Raw genomic sequence first — 16,860 nt, forward strand, 5'->3', positions numbered from 1 at the left:
AACAGCAGCTGGCCCACCCGGATGGCATTTGTATTGTTGCTGGTGACTTCAACCAAGCGTGTTTAAAGACTGTGCTCCCTAAGTTCATCGATTACGTGAAGTGTGCCACCAGAGGGGAAAATACTTTGGACCATGTTTACTCAAACATTAAACACGCGTACAAAGTCACTCCCCTCCCCCACCTCGCTGGATCAGACCATCTCTGCCTGTCCCTTACCCCCACCTACACTACACACCTACCAACTACCGAAGCAGCAACCCAGGAAATGCTAGGTCTGATGCCTCGCTGGCAGAGGAGCTGAACCGCTTCTTTGCCCGCTTCAAAGCAGACAGACCAGCAGCAACTCCACACCCACCACCCTCTAGCACTAGCACGCTAACACTTCAGGAACACAAAGTGAGATGTGTGCTGAAGGCAGTGAACCCCAGGAAGGCGGCCGGCCCTGATGGTGTACCTGGAAAGGTACTGAAAGCGTGTGCTGACCAACTGGCTGGAGTTTTCACCTGCATCTTCAACCTGTCCCTGTCGCAGGCCACCATTCCACCCTGCCTCAAATCCTCCACCATCATTCCAGTTCCAAAGGAGTCAGCAGTGGCGAGCATAAATGATTACAGGCCTGTTGCACTTACGCCTGTGGTCAAGAAGTGCTTTGAAAGACTGGTCTCTCAGCACATCAGAGCTTGTCTGCCTCCCACTCTGGACCCCCACCAGTTTGCCTACAGGGCAAACCGCTCCACAGAGGATGCTATCACCACAGCTCTCCACACCGCGCTGAGCCACCTGGAGCACCAGGGGAGCTATGTGAGGATGCTCTTCCTGGACGTCAGCTCAGCCTTCACCCACATCATCCCAGAGATCCTGGTCCAGAAACGGACACATCTGGGCATCTCCACCCCCATCTGCCAGTGGATCAAGGATTTCCTCACAAACCGCCCACAGTCCGTGAAACTTGGCCCCCACCTTTCCTCCACCATCACACTCAGCACCGGTTCCCCTCAAGGCTGTGTACTGAGCCCCCTCCTGTTCACCCTTTACACTCACGACTGCTCTCAGACCCATCCCACAAACACCATCATAAAGTTTGCGGATGATACCACCGTGATGGGGCTCATCTCGGGGGGGGATGAGACCGACTACAGAGACGAGGTAAATCGACTGGTAGCGTGGTGTTCAGCTAACAACCTGCCACTGAACACCACAAAAACAAAATAAATAATCCTGGACTTCAGGAAGAACAGGGCTGACCCAGCCCCGCTCTACATCCATGGGGACTGTGTGGAAAGGGTCAGCTCCATCAGGTTCCTGGGACTGCAGCTCTCTGACAGCCTCTCCTGGACTGCCAACACCACAGTGATGGTGAAGAAAGCCCAGCAGGGACTCCACTTCCTGAGGGTGCTCAGGAGAAACAATCTGGAGGAGAAGCTGTTAGTGTTGTTCTACAGAGCCACCGAGAGCATCCTGATGTACTGCATCACAGCGTGGTACGGGGGGTGCTCAGCAGCAGACAGGAGAGCGCTACAGAGGGTGATCAAAATGGCCCAGAGGATCACTGGTTGCTCTCTGCACAGCCTGGAAGACATTGCCAGCTCTCACTACCTCAGCAGAACTGCCAGCATCTGCAAAGACACATCCCACCCCAGCAACCACCTGTTTGACCTACTACCCTCCGGCTGACGGTATAGGTCAATCAAAACTCGGACAAACAGACTCAGGGACAGCTTTCTCCCCAGAGCGATCACTGTTCTGAACAAAAACAAATCACTCTAATCCACACCTTCAAGTCTCTTGTGCAATATCTGTAAACCATGTGCATTTTTCCCGTGCAGTGATTCCACAATTGTATATAATTCTTGTTTTACATTACTTAGTCCACATTTCATTTTATTTTATTTTACCTTATGTTTATATTAGTTGTACATATACTCTGAATAATTTACTGTTAAATCTCACTATCTTTTATTTGGCTAAAAATTACTCGCACCACGGAAAGAACCTTTTTGGAGTTGCACTCAAATCTCGTTGTAATGCAAATTACAATGACAATAAAGGCGATTCTGATTCTGATTCTTTATCTCATCCTACCTGCCTCGTCATGGTTTTTTTTTTTTTTTTGATCACCTGCCTGTTTACCTTACTCCTTTCATTCCAAAATGAAAAACAGTTTTTTCATTGTTTATTGTGGCCCACTTTAATGATTTATCCTTGAATTTTCCAGCTCATTTTCTGCAAAAGGTAGGATATTTCACGAGGAGAGTCTGGATTCCAGTGTCACGTTCTGGCCACTTGAACTTGTTCTGTTATAGACAACACACAGACCCACTGGAAAACTGTGACACATATTGTACACTCAAACATTTCTTAATAGTTGTGATGTTACTGGCTGGTTGAATCTTTAAAATATCAGCGTCTGTGTTGGCAGATACAGTATGTTACTGAACTTGGAATGTACGCGATGAAACGATGCAGGGAGACATCTGTACATATGTTAAGTATTTCACTGTTCTCTCAATGATATAAAACGCACAGCTCAGCACCCTTCAACCAGTTGGCTGGAATTGTCAAACCATAAATCAAAGAGGAATGTTCCTGCTGCTGCCTGGGCAGTGGAGCAGCTCTTTACCCTTGCAGGGATCCTGAAGGGGTGTGGGCGTTCATTTGTCATTCGTTTTGTACGGTTGGAGAACATATATGACCCTATATCTCACGTTTTCAAGTTACCTTCGCCTGTAAAAGATTGGTTCTTGGGTCATGGAAGATTTGGGATAATTTTGGTGATGACCTATAACTTCTAAGTTTCTTCTTTGATCTTTTTCAGAATTTTCATTTAGCTCTCTGTGTAGCATGCTGGCATCATGAAATCACAAAGACCTGATGACCAAAAGGTCAAAAATATGACGTCTTTATATTTTAGTCATTTCCTTATGATGTCACAGAAATCTGATGTGAATATGAGGACACAATTACCTGTATTAACACATCCATCAAACATACACATTATATAGGTAGACACCTCATAACTTGCTGCAACAACCCAACGTGCCACCATATTGGATTGGTCTCTTCACAATAGGCTAGCACTACAGTCAACCGGAGTCAATGCAGAGTGAGCAAATTTGCCGGTATTTTGTGCTTACATTTGCAATTACTGGTGCAGTATAGAAACCAGATCGTGTGGGATTACCTTTCACAAATAAGATTGAACAATGATTTTGGTTATTTTTACCATTTGTAATATTATGTCATGGTAACAAACGACACTTACATGTAGCATTATTATAGCAGGAACTGGTACTCTTTCTCATTAGCTGTGTTTCCATTCAACTAGTATCCCAACTTTTAAGGAACTTTTCGTTAATGTGGCAAAAGGAAGAGTGTATTTGTGCACATTTCCATCCACTTAATATGCTCTTTTGTTTCACAGTTCTTTGGAATTGAGAACCATCATTTCATGCTTCAGTCATTTGTGGTGCACCACATTGCAAAATTAACTACACTGGTGTTACAGAGTGCCAGCATACGCAAGAAGCTGTGCAAAACTATTGTTTATTAAGGGTTTTAACTCTCCAGCCCCAGTTGCAAGCCTATCCAAGGTAGTTTAAGACCCTGGAATGACCTGGAACTTTCTTTCAAAGTCTTTCAGCATGAAAGTGTGTATTTTTAAAGTGTGACAGCATAACTGCGGCGTAACTGAATCTCTGCTATTTCTAACAAACCAAACCGTGGGAAAATTGGGTAAAAATTTGGGGCGTTACGGCTTATTGTAGTTGGAAATACACCTTCCTCAGTACAAATAAATGCACTGGGGTGCAATAGGGACCCATCCAAGATGGCGGCCGCCTGATATGTCAGCTCCAATAGGCAGGAGCAGTCCATGAGGCGTCTATGTATATAATGTCTATGCACTCACTGACCACTTTATTAGGTCGACCTGTTCAACTGCTTGTTAACACAAATAACTAATCAGCCAATCACATAGCACCAACTCAATGCATTTAGGCATCTAGACATGTAAAAGACGACTTGCTGAAGTTCAAACCAAGCATCAGAATGCAGAAGAAAGGGGATTTAAATGACTTTGAACATGGTGTGGTTGACCAGATTCATAATAAAATATGGGTTAATATTGGAGAGGCATTCAAATGAGCCACATGCTGAGATGGCCAATTTTCTCCTGAATGGGTTAATTTTGACCTTCAGCTATGGCTAGCTAACCTTAGCTAATTTATCATGGCTCCAATTAAGATTGTTACTTTAAGTATTTTCAGTAATGAAGTATTCATATTCATACACTGGTCCATGTGTAGCTGGGTTAGCAGGCATAATGTAGTTGAAACATACAGCCAACTAGTGCTGACTAACATACTGGCATGCTAAACTAGGGCTAGCTAACACACTGTAATGCCAAACTACGGCTGGCTGACATGCTGTCATGCTAACACACCAACATTAACTACTATCCGTTTCATTGGATTTGACAGGAAATCTGGTTACTACTGTAATGTTCTGTGTGTGTGTGTTAGTAGAATATGTTTCTCCCTGACCCAATATCAGGATGTTCTGATTGTTTTAGAGTTTTGGGCATGTTCAGTATTCATGCCATTGTTTCATGTCAGCTTGCTTTTTCAACTCAGCCACCAGTCATTCATAATGTTCATCGTCTTATCTAGAAATCCAGAGTCGAACCCCCCTATGCAGATGACATTGTCAAACCCAGTTTCAGGGCTTCAGCACTCTCAGCCTCAGCAGCCCCCTGCCTTCATGTGTCATGGTGGAGCGTTAACAACGATTAACAGATTATTGTCTCGTTTCTGCTTAAACTGCCTCAATTCTGCTTGAATCTGACTTTAAAAGAGGTTTTATGTTGTCATCTGATGGTTAATAATCCCGTTATTCTGATTGATCGCTATGGGTGTGTAGAGAGTCAGACTCAGAGAGAGAGTTTCAGACATGCTGCTGTAACGCTTTGATCGCTCCCCCATGTTTTATGTGGAAATGATTGTTGTCAATGAGATAGATGGTGACTGGAGTTTTAAGCAGAAACGAGGCAATAATCAGTGAATCACTGCTGACGCTCCGAAATGACGCATGCGCAAGTGAAGGCAAGGGGAGTGCTGAGCTCCTCACACAGGAAACCAGTAGTATACTGCCATGCTAGATGGTAAACAAAGTGACAGCTAACCGTGTTTGCTCATCTGTAAACAGCATTGTTGGTCGGATCTTGCAAGGTGGACGATTGGACAGTCCACTTTGTGACAACATGAATCAAACCATTTTAGTCTCAGTTTTAGACTCAAACAGACAAAACATCATGAATCAAATCATTAGACTGTTTAAAGTCTGTCGGGGCTCCTTGAGGCTTTTTTTTTCTTCTTCTTTTTTAACAATCGTTAAAGCTGAACCAGTGGTATTTTCGGATGTCACAATGTGGACGATGAGACAGTCCACATGTGACAACATGAATCAAACAGTTTTATAATCACACAGTTTTAGACTGTTTTAAGCCTGTCTGAGCTGAGGCTGTTTAATTAACAATGGTTAATTTGTGAATTAATGTTGGTAAACGCACATACTCCCGCATATGTCCTGCATATAAAACCATGACAATCATTAAAGCAAGTTATTCTGGTATGGAAAGTATTCAACATGTACTTTACCTGCATGTCTCACTAAGCAGAAGGGGGAACAAGAGGAGCAACATAAACTAACCTGGATGCGCAGATAGCATGACTTTCCTTGCTGGTATTTAAATAAAAATAAACCGGTACAAAAAGCAACTCACCTTTGCTATGATGAGATGATGATTTGAGACTCTTCTTATGATGATCTTGTTCACAGACCCCACAACAAAATATTTCTATGCCTGACAAGATAGTTGTAGATGTCCAGTTACTGGATATCAAGGACAGATTTGCATGCCAGTAGCTCTGAAAACGTTAGCAACAAGAGCAATTGGAGATTACTGACATCCACTAATCTGGATCCAGATCGCCTCCAAAATTCAGTGGAGTCTTCCATGCCCTAATATCTATCTGTGGAGCAAATTTGGTGAGAATCCATGATGTAGAAAAGTGAAATACTGATCCAGAATCTGAATCCAGGGTCCGCGCGTCGGGACGCAGCCGACGCGGTGCGGCGGCACAGGAAAAACACCTCCGTGTTGATAACCATTTGTAAAATCCAGGCGGCTTTTGATGGCTTTCAGTGGAGTGAGTATATGAGAAATTGTTTAACAGCAGGACATGTTCCAACTTGTCCTTAAGGCTTTCAACAGAGGTGTTTTTCCTGTGGCGGCGCGTCGCACGGACCCGTCCGCACGTCTTTCATTAAAAAAATCTCCTTTAACAGTGGAATATCCGGATAAAATGCTGAAACCGACTTCTTCTGAAACTTCTCTGTTCTCTCACAACGTCCTGGATCAATAGAGCCTGAAATGTGGAGGTTTTCAGCTTGAACAGGCTGACGACGGCGGCTGAGAGCGCTGAGCGACGTCTCGCTCCGTGGGAAGTCCTTAAAGCGACAGAATCACCTCAAAATCTCTCATCAGCCGTTAAAATTTTTACTGAAAACCAGCTTAATTTTTCGAACCGTGTCCACTTCGATGTGTCTCACAGGTTTAGAAAAAATTTTGATCAAACAACGCGCCAGTCTCTCAGCAACTTCTCAGACAAAGGAATTCCGACAAGGGGCTGGACGACTCCTCCCACAAGGAGTGCTCACAGGCGAATGACGTCACCGACAGGCGTGGAAGAACTCACGCATGCACACGAGGGTTCAAGCATGTCTGACGTAAAAACATATGAATGAAATCCATATAGTTTTTGAAAAAAATAAAAAGGACCGTTACTTTATTGACAGCCCTCGTATGTATCTGTGGTGCATATTTGGTGAGAACAAAAGCAATCAGAGTTTTCTGACATCTCTCAATCCGAATCCGGATCACCTCCGAAATTTAATGGATTCTTCCATGCCCTAATATCTATCTGTGGTGAAAATTTGGTGAGAATCCATGAAGTAGTTTTGACGTAATTCTTCAAAGCATATGTAATCTGAAGTCTTGATCGAGAATCCGAATTCAGATCTGGATCACCTCCAAAATTTAATGGAGTCTTCCATGCCCTAATATGTATGTGTTGAAAATTTCGTCAAAATCCGTGCAGTAGTTTTGTCGTAATCCTGCTAACAGACAGACAGACAGACAAATAAACACAGGTGATTTTATTACGTACCTTATCCTTAGCTGATTTTGCCACAGAGAAGGATTTTTTTGGTTGTTGTTAGGTTGCGGAATTTCAGAACATTCGGCTGCTGTAAACAATTCTTTTCATTCCGCTATTTTCCACCCAACCTGTCTCAAGGTGTAGTTTGTTGACGTCGGTGCATACCATCTGTAGCAAAGGTCTAAACTGCAGGATGTGTCTTCTGTGTTGCAAACCAGTTGTGATACACAACTAGAGGGCACTAGAGCACCACCTCACATGGGAAAGAGTATTGTTGAGCAATCATTTTAATTTTTGAAATAGTTTTCTCAGTATTTTAGTGCATCTGAAATGTGCTTATAAGCAATAAATCATCTTTAAAGAAAGCAATGCATACCATTGTCTTCCTTCTTTGTACTTTCTCATTCTGTAAACTTTCAGTAGTGATGTTGACACTATTTGTTACTCAAAGCAGGTAATATTTTAAACAATTAGGGACTCAAATATATTCCAAGCAACATAAATTGAACCAGTCTTTGGCATCCAAAGTGATCAATCAGATATGCACAGTATGTGACGCTGAAGTCGGTCGTTCTATAAAGCATCGGCAGATAATGTGATTTACCATAATGTTTAAAAGCCAAAAGAAAAGAAAATGGCTGTCAGAATGACACTTTGCAGGGAAATAGTTTTTTCTTTTGATGCTGTTTTCATTCCAAAAATAATAAACTTGTCACACATTTGATTTTTATTTTCTTTTTCAGAGGAGCTAGCAATTGTGGAATGCACAGTCTCCACAGGTGCAATAAATCATCAGCTATTTTGAAGATATTTGTTAGAGACTTATATAGAGACCAGGTGTTGCTATTTTTCTAAATAAATATGGTCCTACACTGATGTTTAACACACTGTAGCTGCTGTATATGGTTCATTGTTTTTGATTTTGTTTAAATTCTTTTAATTTGACAGATATCACACTATACGAGGTCTGTTAGAAAAGTATCCGACCTTATTATTTTTTTCAAAAACCATATGGATTTGAATCACGTGTGATTACATCAGACATGCTTGAACCCTCGTGGGCATGCGAGAGTTTTTTCACGCCTTTCGGTTACGTCATTCGCCTGTGGGCACTCTTTGAGTGAGGAGTGGCCCACCCTCTCGTCGACTTTTTCATTGTTTAGGAATGGCTCAGAGACTGCTGCTTTGTTTGATCAAAATTTTTTCAAAACTGTAAGGCACAACTGAGTGGACACCATTCGATAAAGTCAGCTGGTTTTCGGTAAAAATTTTAACGGCTGATGAGAGATTTTGGTCTGGTAGTGTCGCTTTAAGGACGGTCCACGGCGCCTGACGGTGATCTGCGCTTCGAGGCGGCAGCGGCTCGCCATTTCAAGTTGAAAACTTCCACATTTCAGGCTCTGTTGACCCAGTAAGTCATCAGAGAACTTTCAGAAGAAGTTGGCATGAGGAGTTTATTCGGACATTCCATTGTTAACGGACATTTTGTAATGAAAGAACGTGCGGGCAGAGTCGCATGTCGGGCCGGACCTGACCGCGGGGGGTCGCGACAGGAAAAACACCTCCATTGGAAACCTTAACGGGCAAGTTGGAACATGCCCAAGCTGTTAAACAATTTCTCAGTTACTCACTTGTTGAAAGCCATCAAAAGCCGCCTGAATTTTACAAATGGTTTTCAACACGGAGGTGTTTTTCCTGTCGTGGCGCACACAGATTCGCCGAGTCGTTTCCGTGACGACTCGGCGAATTTGCGCGCACGTCTTTCATTAAAAAATGTCCTTAAACAGTGGAATGTCCGCATAAAGTCCTCATGCCGGCCTCTTCTGAATCTTCTCTGTTCTCTCACGACGTCCTGGGTGAATTAAGCCTTAAATTAGGATGTTTCAGGTCGAAACAGGCCGACGACGGCGCCTGGAAGCGCTGCGCGATGTCCGCTCCGTGGGAAGTCCTTACAGCAACAGAAACACCTCATAATCTCTCATCAGCCGTTAAACTTTTCACCGAGAACCAGCTAAATTTCTCGAATAGTGTCCACTCAGATATTCCTCACAGGTCCAGAAAAAATTTTGATAAAGCAACGCGCGCCGTCTTGAGCAGCGTATGAAACAAAGGAATTCAGCCGAGAGGGCTGAACCACATCTCACTCAAGGCCTGCCCACAGGGAAATGACGTCACCGACAAGCGTGAAAAAACTCACGCATGCGCACGAGGGTTCAAGCATGATTGGTGTAATCGCACGTCATTCAAATCCATATAGTTAAAAAAATAATAAAAGTGTCGGTTTCTTATCTAATAGACCTCGTAACAACAATATAATAATAAATATGAATAATACTACTAAAATGAACAATAAATAACTAATAATTAAGTCTTTAGGGTCCGTGTTTGTTTGACACTCTCATCACATATGGAAAATGCAATAAAAGACATTCACTCTAAAAATGGAAAGGTTAATCAATTAATATTTGACCAATTTTAATGTAAAATACAAGAAATAATATCTTCATTTTTCTTGGAATTTGAATCTGAAGTAGCCTGAATGTTGAAGGTGTTAGGAAGCCTATACTGTAACCATTCTTTGCCAGCTTTAGCTACAACCCCTGGCAATAATTATGGAATCACCGGCCTCGGAGGATGTTCATTCAGTTGTTTAATTTTGTAGGAAAAAAGCAGATCACAGACATGACACAAAACTAAAGTCATTTCAAATGGCAACTTTCTGGCTTTAAGAAACACTATAAGAAATCAGGAAAAATAATTGTGGCAGTCAGTAACGGTTACTTTTTAGACCAAGCAGAGGGAAAAAAATATGGACTCACTCAATTCTGAGGAATAAATTATGGGATCACCCTGTAAATTTTCATCCCCAAAACTAACACCTGCATCAAATCAGACCTGCTTATTAGTCTGCATCTAAAAAGGAGTGATCACACCTTGGAGAGCTGTTGCACCAAGTGGACTGACATGAATCATGGCTCCACCACAAGAGATGTCAATTGAAACAAAGGAGAGGATTATCAAACTCTTAAAAGAGGGTAAATCATCACGCAATGTTGCAAAAGATGTTGGTTGTTCACAGTCAGCTGTGTCTAAACTCTGGACCAAATACAACATGGGAAGGTTGTTAAAGGCAAACATACTGGTAGACCAAGGAAGACATCAAAGCGTCAAGACAGAAAACTTAAAGCAATATGTCTCAAAAATCGACAATGCACAACAAAACAAATGAGGAACGAATGGGAGGAAATTGGAGTCAACGTCTGTGACCGAACTGTAAGAAACCGCCTAATGGAAATGGGATTTACATACAGAAAAGCTAAATGAAAGCCATCATTAACACTTAAACAGAAAAAAACAAGGTTACAATGGGCTAAGGAAAAGCAATCGTGGACTGTGGATGACTGGATGAAAGTCATATTCAGTGATGAATCTCGAATCTGCATTGGGCAAGGTGATGATGCTGGAACTTTTGTTTGGTGCCTTTCCAATGAGATTTATAAAGATGACTGCCTGAAGAGAACATGTAAATTTCCACAGTCATTGATGATATGGGGCTGCATGTCAGGTAAAGGCACTGGGGAGATGGCTGTCATTACATCATCAATAAATGCACAAGTTTACGTTGATGTTTTGGACACTTTTCTTATCCCATCAATTGAAAGGATGTTTGGGGATGATGAAATCATTTTTCAAGATGATAATGCATCTTGCCATAGAGCAAAAACTGTGAAAACATTCCTTGCAAAAAGACACATAGGGTCAATGTCATGGCCTGCAAATAGTCCGGATCTTAATCCAATTGAAAATCTTTGGTGGAAGTTGAAGAAAATGGTCCATGACAAGGCTCCAACCTGCAAAGCTGATCTGGCAACGGCAATGAGAGAAAGTTGGAGCCAGATTGATGAAGAGTACTGTTTGTCACTCATTAAGTCCATGCCTCAGAGACTGCAAGCTGTTATAAAAGCCAGAGATGGTGCAACAAAATACTAGTGATGTGTTGGAGCGTTCCTTTGTTTTTCATGATTCCATAATTTTTTCCTCAGAATTGAGTGATTCCATATTTTTTTTTTCCCTCTGCTTGGTCTAAAAAAGTAACCGTTACTGACTGCCACAATTTTTTTTCCTGATTTCTTATAGTGTTTCTTAAAGCCAGAAAGTTGCCATTTGAAATGACTTTAGTTTTGTGTCATGTCTGTGATCTGCTTTTTTTCTACAAAATTAAACAACTGAATGAACATCCTCCGAGGCCGGTGATTCCATAATTATTACCAGGGGTTGTAGTAGCATAGTTGGTAGCTGTTGTGATTATTCTACAGGCCTCACAAAAATGACCTTTATAAATGTACAAGATTTTCATTGTAAGAGTTGCTGCAATTGTTTTAGTTGTTTTTGTCTTAATGTAAACCTCTCCATGTTAAAGAAATCAAATTTATGTAGTGTAACAATACAGGGTTGCATAAAGTCATACAGTTAGCTGTGGGGGGAAAGTTTTCTGATATCTGAGAACTGTCTGATTCTGTAACACTGACAAATACTTCACAGAATTTAGGTCATTAAAAAGTGAGTCAGATTCTTGGAACCACTACCACTGTCTCGGGATGAAATACAACTTTCTTTGTCATGATGTGCTGAACACTTGTGAAAATATTTAGCTGCACTCAGTTTTAAGCTAACCAGGCAAGAATGGTAAACGGTAAATGGACTGCATTTATATAGTGCTTTTCCATCTGCATCAGATGCTCAAAGCGCTTTACAATGATGCCTCACATTCGCCCCGATGTGAGGATGCTGCCATACAAGGTACTCACTACACACCGGGAGCAACTAGGGGATTAAGGACCTTGCACAAGCACCCTTAGTGATTTTCCGGTCAGGCTGGGATTCGAACCGAGGATTCTCTGGTCTCAAGACCAAACGCTTAACCACTAGACCATCATCTCCCCGAAGACCCCATGGCCTTCAGTTTGAGGGTCTGTTTAGGGTCTTGCACACAGTTTTTGATGATAATGAGGAAGCTGTGCCAAATGGCAGCTATTTGACACTGTGCTAAATACTAAATACTAGATATTTTCCAGTCCATTGGAGCTTGAACCCTCACAGCGAGCTTGTGTTTGCAGGGATATCCTCCAGTGCACAATGATTGTGCAGCTGGTCCCATAGATCACTAAGTGACAAAGTTAGGGGGAAAAAAAATCTCATGAACTATGGATGACACTGACAAGAAGTATATATACAACTCCACTGATAATTTACTTTCTTGTTTACCTGTGAGGATATTGTGCCAACTATGCTCATTTTGACTAAAATCTTTACCTATTCAAATCTCTAGCATATTATGTAGGATTATTTCCTACACTTCTACAACGGCTAACTGAAGGTCTTCTGAGAATTTATTGTTGCAACATTGATAACTGCTTCTGAGGTCCAACAGTCAGTGTCATGGCCAAGTTTGTGATTTTTAATCGTGCAAATTTGCAACCCAGTGATTGTCCCAAGAGCTTCACTTCGTAATAAGCACACATTCACTTCCATTCTTCTTCAAAACACATAAACCAACTCCCAAAAAGTGTGTCAGCCTTTCCGCGGTCACCACATTCTCATCCCTGGGCTTTCACATTATGACAAAATCTCAAAACATTTACTTTTAAATTTTAAATGAGGAAGCATTTTTGAAGTCTATTAAGGTCCAGATGCCCAAGAAGAAAACTCATTATTACCACGGTCAAAATCTTTTTCATATTTTTAGATTGAAATGTTCGTGAAGAGTACATAACACCCCCCAATAAAAAAAAACATAAATTACAGACTTGTGTCCACAGTCAACCATTTCTTCACAGGGTCACCTTCTTCTGCTTCTAACTGACACATTACAGAAACTCAAACAGTATAATTATGAAGGCAAAGGCACATACTGTGCTGTATTTCTGCTCACAGGATAAAAAAAAATCATCATTTCCTCCAGATCATCTGTTTGCCTAAAAGTTCTCCAATATGGAAAATCAGGAAGGGCATCCGGCAGAAAACTTGTGCCAAATCAACATGCAGATCCACCTCAGGTCTGCTGTGGCAAACCTGAGTGAAAACAAGGGAGATGCTGAAAGGACTAATGCGTATCCTTTTGGTCCTATACATTGCTGCTAATGGTGACTCAGTGGTTAGCACTCCTGCCTCACAGCAATTCCACCCATGCCCAGTTCCTTGCTATGTGGAGTTTATATGTTCTCTCTGTATCTTTGTGGGTTTCCTCCAACCACTACGGTTTCCTCCCATCATCAAAAACATGCATCTTATGGTCTGCTGCTTTCTCTGTCCTTGACCAGGACAGTGTCTCTGTATCTGGAGATGGTTCCCGGGTGCCAAACTGTGGCTGGTCCTAGTGGTTGGACTGTGTTTACAGCGCATCTGGAAAGTATTCACAGTACTTCACTTTTTCCACATTTTGTTGTATTACAGCCTTATTCCAAAATGGAGTAAATTATTTTTTTTCACTTAAAATTCTACTCACAACACCCCATAATGACAACATGAAAAAAATATCTTTTATTATTTTTTTTGTAAATTCATTAAAAATAAACAAAAAAAAAAACCTAAGAAATCACACGTACTCACATATTTTTGCTCAATACTTTGTTGATGCACCTTTGGCAGCAATTGGGCACTGCAGTCTTGTTTGAGGGCGGGCGCTAAAGGGGTAAAATATGACACATATAACGTAATTTGTCTACATCTGGGAGAAAAACATGGCATTTTCTATGAGATTTTGGGGAAATGCACACAAAGTGAAAATACAAAAAAAAAAAAAAAAAAGATGATGCGGTGGGAAAATGGGTATGTGTTGTGGTTTGTTTATGACCTGGAGCACATATGTGTCAAGGCGGTTTTGCAGGCAAGAGAATGCAGCTAATCTAGTTAGCTGTGTAGGCTAACACTTACTGTCTCCCACTTGCTTCGTCTTCCCTTCTGGGAACCGAAAAAAAAAAAACTTTTCGCAACTGCTTCAGTGATTGCAGCCAAAAACAAAACAGTACACCATTTTTCCGTGTGAAGTTATGCTGTCTATTTTTTGCACACCGGGACCGGCTGTCCCTACAAGTGGTCAAATCCTGTGATATCATGTAGGGTTCAAACAAGACTGCGGTGCCCTATTACAGCCTCAAGTCTTCTTGAATATGACTTTTCAGCCCAACCTCATAAAGTCAGAGTGATGCCTATCCTTCCCTTTAAAGTAGACTGTGCCAGGTCCTGAGCACTCTAGTATCTACAAAGTAGGCACAAGTCAGAGGATTTCTGGCACATGAAGGTATGGGACTGTTAAGCGCTGATGTAACGCATACGTGATAGATCTATTTCTGGGTCCAAACAAAACAGTTATGGTTTCTGTTTGTCATCGGCTGGGAATCTATAAAACGACAGCTCCGGTGATGTTTCTGACCTGTTGACTCAGTTGCAAATCCAAGAACGCTGCCAAAAGAAGCTCAGCTGATGCAGATGACCAACAGCCACAAACAGCTGACAAAGCACAGTTTTTTTTGTTTGGACCTGGAAGTTGAAAATCACGTGATGCGTTACGTCACAGTTAACAACCGAATTAGCACCAGCCTCTCAGAGTACTTAGTAGAAGGCAGCAAATAGAAGGACTTGGACATTTCAGCAACAGTTTTCCAGAAGGCCCATAGGAGATTGAAGTCTAGATTTGATCAGTTTTCTGATACCAGTGCTTCTTTGGCCCACTCCACCATGAAGCGCTATAACTGGTGATACAACAGTCAAAAGTTACATGATGCACAGCTTCTACAATCACAACCTAAGCCTATAAGATAAACTTTATTGATCTCACAGAGGAGAAATTCACATGTTACGTCAGCTCTTAAGAAAACACAAGGTGGGTGCAAGTAGAGGAAAATGTTCTTCAAACAGCGTGTGCAAGATAAGCATTGATAATAATACTTGTAACAGTACAAGACATAAGAAATGAGGTAGAAATATAATATGTATGTATATATATATATATATACGTACACGCACACACATATGTGCGTATGTACAGTGAGGAAAATAAGTACTTGAACACCTCGCGATTCTGCAAGCTCTCCCACCCAGAAACCATGAAGGGGTCTGAAATTCCCATCCTAGGTGCATGTCCACCGCGAGAGACACAATCCAAAAAAAAAAACTCCTTCAAAAAAATAACTCCTTCAGAGTTGTCGTGGGTGTCTTAATGGCTTCCCACACTTGTCTTCTTCATGCACACTGAGTCAGTTTTTGAGAACAGCCTACTCAATTCAGATTTGCAACAAAGTGCCATACTGTTTGTATTTCTTAATGATTGATGTAAATGAAGGCCAAGTGGGGTTTTTTTTCCATAACATTGTACGCAACACTGTTATGAACTGAGTTGTGTGGGTGTGTGCTATTTTTTTTGTACTTTTTTAACCTTTTGTTCATTTTTATGTATTTCCCAGCCTTGATCAGTCAGTCTCTTTGTCACCAGGGAACCTGGATGCTATGAAAGGATTTTGATTACATTATGTATTGGGTTGGACTCGGACGAGCTGATTTGATTTTGAGGTGGATCTGGATGTGCGTGCGGGTACAGGATCTCCGCTTCCCTCCACTCACACAATTAGGAGTTGATTTACACTTTCTGACCTCATGCACACATGCAGGCTAAAGATGTGAAAATGGTCAACAAACCTGACAAATGACTTCCAGACTCCCTGTAAATATGGAGAGTTTAATTGTAATGAGGACAAAGTTGGTTTTACTTTATAGTGTTGAAAGGAGCCAATAAAAAAAAAAAAAAATCTTTGTTTATGTTTTTATTGGACTCTTCCTCAAATTAACATAAACAAAGAATAAACAAGGAACACGAAGACAGCAACCTTTGTTGTCTTTGCTATGAAAAACTGATGAGGTGAGTTATTAACTAAAACCACATTTTTATGCACACTCTTGGTGATAGAACAGTACCTGGCAGGAGATGAAGATACTCCATCCAAAAGGGGGGAAAATACATTACGGAGAATAGCTACGGTGGTCTGTTACTTTGACAAGACAGATCTTTGTTTATATATTCTTTTCTGTGTGTGTGTGTGTGTGTGTGTGTGTGTGTGTGTGTGTGTGTGTGTGTGTGTGTGTGTGTGTGTGTGTGTGCGTGTGCGTGCGTGCGCGCGCGTGCGTGTGTGTGTGTGTGTGTGTGTGTTTGAAAGTATTACAATTTCACATCTGGAAAAGCTGTTGTTCACAGCAATCAAGGCTAACGGACGTGTGGGTTAGATTTGTTTGACTCTCGGATCGGGGGCCAATAGTTCGACTTTGAGAATAACCCTGTGGAGACTCAGACACCAGATTTGGCTCAGAATCAGTAGGACAGAATACCTCATCAACACTCCTCATTACACAAGTGCCAAATGAGTTCAGCATTGACCTGAGCAGCTCATTAATTATTTTTGATGGACAATTGAACTGTAACACACAAGCCTCAACCTTCTGGGGCTGAAAAATGAAGCAAACACAGAAGTGTCAAATCTTTCAGTTCCTTAAATGGCCATTTAACTCTGCTTCCAAAATCAAGTCAAACTGGTTTGCTAACTATCTTTTGCATAGGTCTCAGTGTATACAATCAAACGGGCTCACTTCCAG

Source organism: Thalassophryne amazonica, chromosome 9 (genome assembly GCF_902500255.1).
Source record: "Thalassophryne amazonica chromosome 9, fThaAma1.1, whole genome shotgun sequence".
Taxonomy (NCBI): domain Eukaryota; kingdom Metazoa; phylum Chordata; class Actinopteri; order Batrachoidiformes; family Batrachoididae; genus Thalassophryne; species Thalassophryne amazonica.